Source organism: Lipotes vexillifer, unplaced genomic scaffold, assembly GCF_000442215.2.
Source record: "Lipotes vexillifer unplaced genomic scaffold, Lipotes_vexillifer_v1.1 scaffold834, whole genome shotgun sequence".
Taxonomy (NCBI): Eukaryota; Metazoa; Chordata; class Mammalia; order Artiodactyla; family Lipotidae; genus Lipotes; species Lipotes vexillifer.
In genome coordinates this window covers 32,560-40,032 of record NW_006792311.1, presented here as the reverse complement: position 1 = coordinate 40,032, position 7,473 = coordinate 32,560, and positions in this window count along the sequence as shown.

The window sequence follows — 7,473 nt, the reverse complement described above, 5'->3', positions numbered from 1 at the left end:
CTGCTGATCCTTCCTGTCATAGGACATCTTTCTGTGATCATTTGATGTAATAGTGGTAATCTGGACATCATTTCTTTTTTTTTTAAGTAAACTTTTTATTGACATTTAACACATATTTTAAAAAGTACACAAATCATAAGTATACAGACATACAGTTGACCCTTGAACAACATGGGAGTTATAGGCGCCTACCCTCTGCACAGTTGAAAGTCTCCATATGACTTATAGTCAACTGTCTGTATCCATGGATTCATCCAACGATGGAGCCAATCAACTGCAGATTGTGTAGTATTGTACTATTACTGTTGAAAAAAATCTGTGTATAAGTAAACCTGCACCAGTTCAAATATGTTGAAGGGTCAACTGTATTTTTACAAAGTGAAAACGTTGCATAATCAGCATGCAGTTCAAGAAACAGAATTATTAGCATCCCAGAAGTTCCCTTTGTGGCCCTTCTAGTCACTGTGCTCTTGCCAGAGGGGTAACTACTCTTCTCGGTTCTAGCACCAAAAATCAGTTTTTCCTGGAATCATCCACTATGCTGTCTTTTGTTTCCTGTTACTTTTGTGCACATTTTCAGATTCATTTGTGTTATTGTATATAGTTATAGTCATTGAACTTCATTTCTTCGTTCCCCTTTCCCTTTTGCCCAAGTAGCAAGTGTCTTGATATGCAGCTTTCTGGTGGCCCTACTTCCCAGATCAGTTATACACTTCTGTTGTCCCATGACCACCTATGACATTCATAATCTTTGACAGGCAGCCCAAGTGTCATATTTATGTCACGTGATCAGTTGATATCTCTAACTTTAGATCTGTTCTTCCCATCTGTCTATCTGTAAACCTGTATGAAGATCATGTTTTATAGATCTTCAAGTATCGTGCCAGGTACAGTTTCAAGACCTCTGAGTATTTTTGATTGGTTACTCTCTAAAATTCTACTGTATTTTGTTGGTCCTCAAAAACTTATCATAAAAACTGTGATAAGAATGTAAATAACTATGTATCTTCTCTGGAACAGTGGACTTGGTTCCATCAGCAAGGGGTATAGAAAGAAGTTGAGAAAATCTGTCTAAAAGTTTGCCCTTCATTTTTATACTCCTCTATATCCTTGGAGGTATATTCCCCTAATTATATTTCTTGTTTGGTCATAGAAATATTTGTTTGAAGAAGCACTCTCAGTACTATTATTGCTAGCAGGTCCCTAGTACTATTGTGGAAAAGTTTTAAATAGTGGGAATGGTTGGTTGAAGAGCTAGTGAAGTTGCTAGTAATGTAGCCATTTCCAGTGTTATGATCAAGTGTTTTAGATCTAACAATTTGTGAGAATAACCAGTAAAACTACACACTGCCTTCCAATTTCATGGGTTCATCCTCTATATAAAGTAAATGAAAGCTTAGCCTGCTAGCCTATCCAAATACTCAATTTAGAGAGGATCTGGGGCTTCCCTGGTGGCGCAGTGGTTGAGAGTCCGCCTGCTGATGCAGGGGACACGGGTTCGTGCCCTGGTCCGGGAAGATCCCACATGCCACGGAGCGGCTGGGCCCATGAGCCATGGCCGCTGAGCCTGCGCGTCCGGAGCCTGTGCTCCACAACGGGAGAGGCCACAACAGTGAGAGGCCCGCGTACCGCAAAAAATAAAATAAAATAAATAAAAATAAATAAAAATTAAAAAAATTAAAAAAAATAAAGAGGATCTGTAAGCCAAAGGGATCTCTAAAACTTTACCTTTGAGCTGGGAACATAATAATAGAAACACCTTTGGTACTATTAATTCCCCTGAATTTCCTGTGCTAGAGCACTTGCCTCCTCCCTTCTCTCTTTTCCCAAGCAGCTAGTCACACATAACTGAGGTGTCAAGACTATGTGTAGGTAAGAGCCCAAACCAAGAGATTTCATTATTCATGACTCTACATGACCTGGGTAGTTTATCTGAAAGATGGGTGTCCCCTCATCAGGAAAGGAGTGCTATATTCTATCAATATTTAGAGCTAATGCTGGATCTCTGAGTTTATACCGACACATTCTCTCTAGGAGAAGGTGGTGTTTATAACTTCAGGTAAAATAAATATGGCCCATGTTTGAAGGCTTAGAGACTATCATAGTAGTTTTATAAACACACCTAGTGATTTTTATCCTTTTTCATTTTTTGACAAAACATTTAAGGAAAATTTAATATTCCTGTGTGCAACTGTTGAGATTTTTTGTTTTGCTTTCTCTTCCATTGTTTGTTTTTCTCTTAGTCAGTTTATCTTCATCTGTATTTATTATTATTGTTGTTGTTGTTATTGTTATTATTATTAAATGACAAGTGGTCATTGAAACATAATACCTGGCAGTAAGTAAACTTGTTTTCTTTTTTTGTTAAAGTTAATAGAAACCTGTGGTTTTCCTGAGTCAGGGAACTGATTATGCTTAGTATTTTTGTGACATATTGGTAGGAAAATGTATAGTCTTATTTGTAATACCATGTCAGTAGTTTACACTGAGAGGAGGCCAGTCTGAATTATATTTTTTTATGGAAACATATACTTTAGGCACAGATTTTAAGTACATATTTTCTGCAGTTGATTTAATGAATGAAACATTTTTTCTTTCTTTTTTTTTTTTCTTGCGTTATGCGGGCCTCTCACTGTCGTGGCCCCTCCCATTTGCGGAGCACAGGCTCCGGACGCGCAGGCCCAGCGGCCATGGCTCACGGGCCCAGCCGCTCCGCGGCATGTGGGATCCTCCCGAAACGGGGCACGAACCCGCGTCCCCTGCATCGGCAGGCGGACTCCCAAGCACTGCGCCACCAGGGAAGCCCAATGAATGAAACATTTTAAGTAAGGGGCATCTGTTAACCTGGACCTTTGCAAATATATGTCTTTTAAAAATTTTTAAATTCTTTTTAAAAATCTTAAAACTCAGCAAGAAAAGGGAGGAAGAGAGATGGAGCCATAGTCCTATCATCCAGACCCAGTATTTCTGTTATATGTTGGAATATTTTCTTTCTCTTAAGGTTTTTAAAAATCTGTATACAGCTTTGAGGAGTATTTTTGTTTTATCATAGCTAAAATCAAACCCACCTTTACAATTTTGTACCTGATCAAGCCTTTTCTTTATCATGTTAATGATACCTCCAGCCAGGCTCAAGCCATGAGTTATGACAAATTTTGAGTTGGTAGGAATGAAAAATAATGAGGCATTTCTGGATTGATTCTTTTCCTAAGACATCTGCATAAAGCAAACAACCCCTTCCTCCTCTTTGTACAGGAAAAAAGAGAATGGAGGTGAGACCTTTGTGAACTGTGCTAGTCATCTGGTCTCAGCCCAGGTTAGTTACGTAGTTACCCTGTTATAACTATGTATTGTGTATGTTTTTAATGAAAGAATTTAAAATACCATTGTTGCAGTAAAAAATTGGTGTCTGCATGATTTTTCTGTCTCTTGGCTTCTTTTTCATGCATAGCACTAATAGGTGAAGCAGAACAGGTGGTAATTGCCATTGGCACACTGAGACTTGTGAATAGCATCTGTTTGTCTCTTTTACCATCAAATGGTTAGCATAACCTTCTCTTCACTGCTTTTCTATGTGGATGATAAAAGTCTATCGTGAGTCATTATAAGGTGCTAATTTACACTCTTTTTCTAACATGGAATAGGTGAAGAAGAAAGTCCATCTGGTGTTTAAATATGACTATGATTTGAATCAAACAATTAAAAAGAAGGCCTAATACTTTTGAGGTTATTTTGGAATATTGGATCAAGTAATATGTGCCAAAGGTATCAATTGCAAGCCAGAGTAGTTCCATAAATAGATGCTTTAGTTAGTAATGTGTAGTCTGGATTTTAGTTTTGACACGTAAAAATTATTTACTTTAGACAATAAAACATTCAAATCCTTATGGTCTTCATCTTGCTTGTAATTATTTGCTTTTATTAAGCCCACTCTTAAATGTCATAGTGTGGTATTTGTTTATGCATGTTGATGCAAGTGCATACTTTTTTATCACTTTATTATGGAAAATTTTAAGCCTATAAAAAATAGAGAATTTTATAATGAACTTCCATGTTCCCACCACCCAGCTTTGATAATTATCAACTCATGGCCACTCTTATTTCCTTTTCCCCACCAGTTGCCTTTCTTCCATAGCATTTTGAAGTGAATTCCAGACATAACATTAGTAGATATTTTAGTATATATCTTTAGAAGTCACAGATTCCCTTTTTTTTTTTTTTTGAATTGCGGTACGTGGGCCCCCCACCGCTGCGGGCCCCCCCCGCCCCGTCGTGGAGCACAGGCTCCGGACGCGCAGGCCCAGCAGCCATAGCCCACGGGCCCAGCTGCCCCACGGAACGTGGGACCCTCCCGGACCGGGGCACGAACCCGCGCCCCCTGCATCGGCAGGCGGATCCCCAACCAGTGCGCCACCAGGGAAGCCCACAGATTCCCTTTTAAAAAACATAATGATAATACCATCGTTATACCACCTTAAAAATGAATAATTTCTTAATATCAAATATCCAGTCAGTATTTACATATTTTAATTGTTCTATAGCTTTTTAAATGGTTTGCTTAAATCCGGATCCAAAAATATCACTGTGACGTGATTTTTTTTTTCTTTAAAATTTTTTGGTTGAAGGTATTAGGTAATATTCTTATAGAGTTTCCCACGGTTGAAATTTTGCTGATTGCATACCCATGCTGTCATTTAACATATCCTCTGTTTTTTCTTGTCTTAGTTATATATTCCTGTGTAATAAGTTGCCTCAAATTTAGCAGCTTAAAATAATAATTAACTTTACCTCACACAGTTTCTGTGGGTAATGAATTCAAGAGTGGCTTGTTGAGTGGTTATGGCTAGGGGTCTGTCATGAGATTGCATTCAAACTGTAAGCCGGGACTGCAGTGGAGGAATTAGTCTCCACCTATTGAAGGGAGGAGTATCAAAGAATTTGTAGACATCTTTTTTTTTAATAGTTAAACTTCTAATTAATTAATTATTTTATTGAAGTAAAGTTATTTATAATAATATATTCGCCTAAGGTGTACTACATAGTATTTTTATAGCTTATACAACATTTAAAGTTAATATAAAATATTGGCTATATTCCTTGTGCTGTACAGTATATCATTGTAACTTATTTATTTTATACATAGTAGTTAGCACCTCTTTATCCCCTACCCCTATTGTGCTGTCCCCTGCTTCCCTCTTCCCACTGGTAACCACTAGTTTGTTCTCTGCATCTGTAAGTTTGTTTCTGTTATATTCATTCATTTATTTTATTTTTTAGATTCCACATATAAGTGATAGCATATAGTATTTGTCTGACTTATTTCTCTAGGAATAATACCCTCCAGGTCCATCAGTGTTGTTGCAAATGGCAAAATTTCATTCTTTTTTATGGCTGAGTAGTATTCCAGTCTGTGTGTGTGTGTGTGTGTGTGTGTGTGTGTGTGTGTGATCTTCTTTATCCATTCATCTGTTGATGGACACCTAGGCTGCTTCCATATCTTGGCTATTGTAAATAATGCTGAGCAGAACATTGGGGTGCATGTATCTTTTTGAATTAGTGTTTTCATTTTCTTTGGATATGTACCGAGGAGTGGAATTGCTTGATCATATGGTAGTTCTGTTTTCGTTTTTTTGAGCAATTTCCATACCATTTTCCATCCTGGCTGAACCAGTTTACATTCCCTCCAGCAGGGTACTAGGGTTCCCCTTTCTCCACATCCTCTCGAGCATTTGTTATTTGTGGTCTTTTTGATGATAGCCATTCTGACAGGTGTGAGGATATCTTTATTGTAGTTTTGATTTACATTTCTCTCATGATTAGTGATGTTGAGTATCTTTTCATGTGCCTGTTGGCCATCTCTGTGTCTTCTTTGGAAAAATGTTCAGGTCTTCTGCCCATTTTTTATTTGAGTTGTTTGTTTTTTTGATATTGAGTTGTATGAGCTGTTTTATATTTTGCATTCTCACGTCTTGTCAGTCATATCATATCATTTGTGAATAATTTCTCTCATTCAGTAGGTTGTCTTTTTGTTTTGTCAATGGTTTCCTTTAATTAGGTCCCAATTGTTTATTTTTTGCTTTTGTTTCCTATGCCTTAGGAGACAGATCCCCCAAAATATTGCTACGATGTATGCCAGAGTGTTCTGCTGACTTTTTCTTCTAGGAGTTTTATGGTTTTCGGTCTTACATTTGGTGTAGCCATGTTTTTCTTCACTACACTTATTTCCTATAAATTGGTAGTCAAATGTAGACAAGGATTGGCTACATAGTTTGCAGAGCCCAGTGCAAAATGAGAATATGGGGCCGTTGTTCAAATTTCAAGATGGGGACAGCAGAACATTAAACCAAACATGGGGTCTTTCTGAGTACAGAGCCCTGGGTGATTGCACAGATGATGAAATCAACCCTGGATGTAGAGGCTTGATCAGATTCACATTTGATTCTCATACACTTTTTTTTCTCCTTACAGTACTACTTGATAGATGTTGAGTACTTTATCTCTCCTGGTGATGTTGGCAGCCATTGGTGATCATTAGCTAGATCTATTAATTAATTATAGATTTATTTATCTATTAGCCATAATACTTTCAAAAAGAGAACTTACCTTAAGTATTTGGTTACCCTGACATCTAATACATACAGGAAAAACAGTAAAATGCTTCGTTCATTTGGATAATGAATTGATTCTCTAATGTCTTTTATTTATTATTTTAAAGATTGATTTATTATTATTTATTTGTGGCTGTGTCAGGTCTTAGTTGCGGCATGCAGGATCTTTTGTTGTGGCTCGTGGGCTCTTTGCTGGGGTACGCAGACTTCTCTCTAGTTGTGGCGTGCAGGTTTTCTCTCTAGTTGTGGTGCACCGGACTCAGGGCACGTGGGCTCTGTATTTTGTGGCATGCAGCCTCTCTAGTTGAGGCGAGTGAGCTCCGTAGTTGTGGAGCACGGGCTTAGTTGCCCCGTGGCATGTGGGATCTTAGTTCCCTGACCAGGGATCAAACCCGTGTCCCCTGCATTGGAAGGCAGATTCTTTACCACTTGACCACCAGAGAAGTCCCTCTAATGTCTTTTAAAGATGATTGATAAGTTTTTTATTTAATATTAACATAAACATGGATTTTTTTATGTATTGTAATCCATTGTAGTTATTACCCTTATTGATACTCATTGTCTTGTTGTTTTTTTGTTTTTTTGTTTTTTTTTTTGTGGTACGCGGGCCTCTCACTGTTGTGGCCTCTCCTGTTACGGAGCACAGGCTCCGGATGCGCAGGCTCAGCAGCCATGGCTCATGGGCCTAGCCGCTCCACAGCACGTGGGATCTTCCCAGACCGGGGCACGAACCCGTGTCCCCTGCATCGGCAGGCGGACTCTCAACCACTGCGCCACCAGGGAAGCCCCATTGTCTCATTTTAAACTAGCATTTTAGTAGTCTTTGGTTTTCTGATGGTAAGATATTCCAGGTTTATTGTGTATA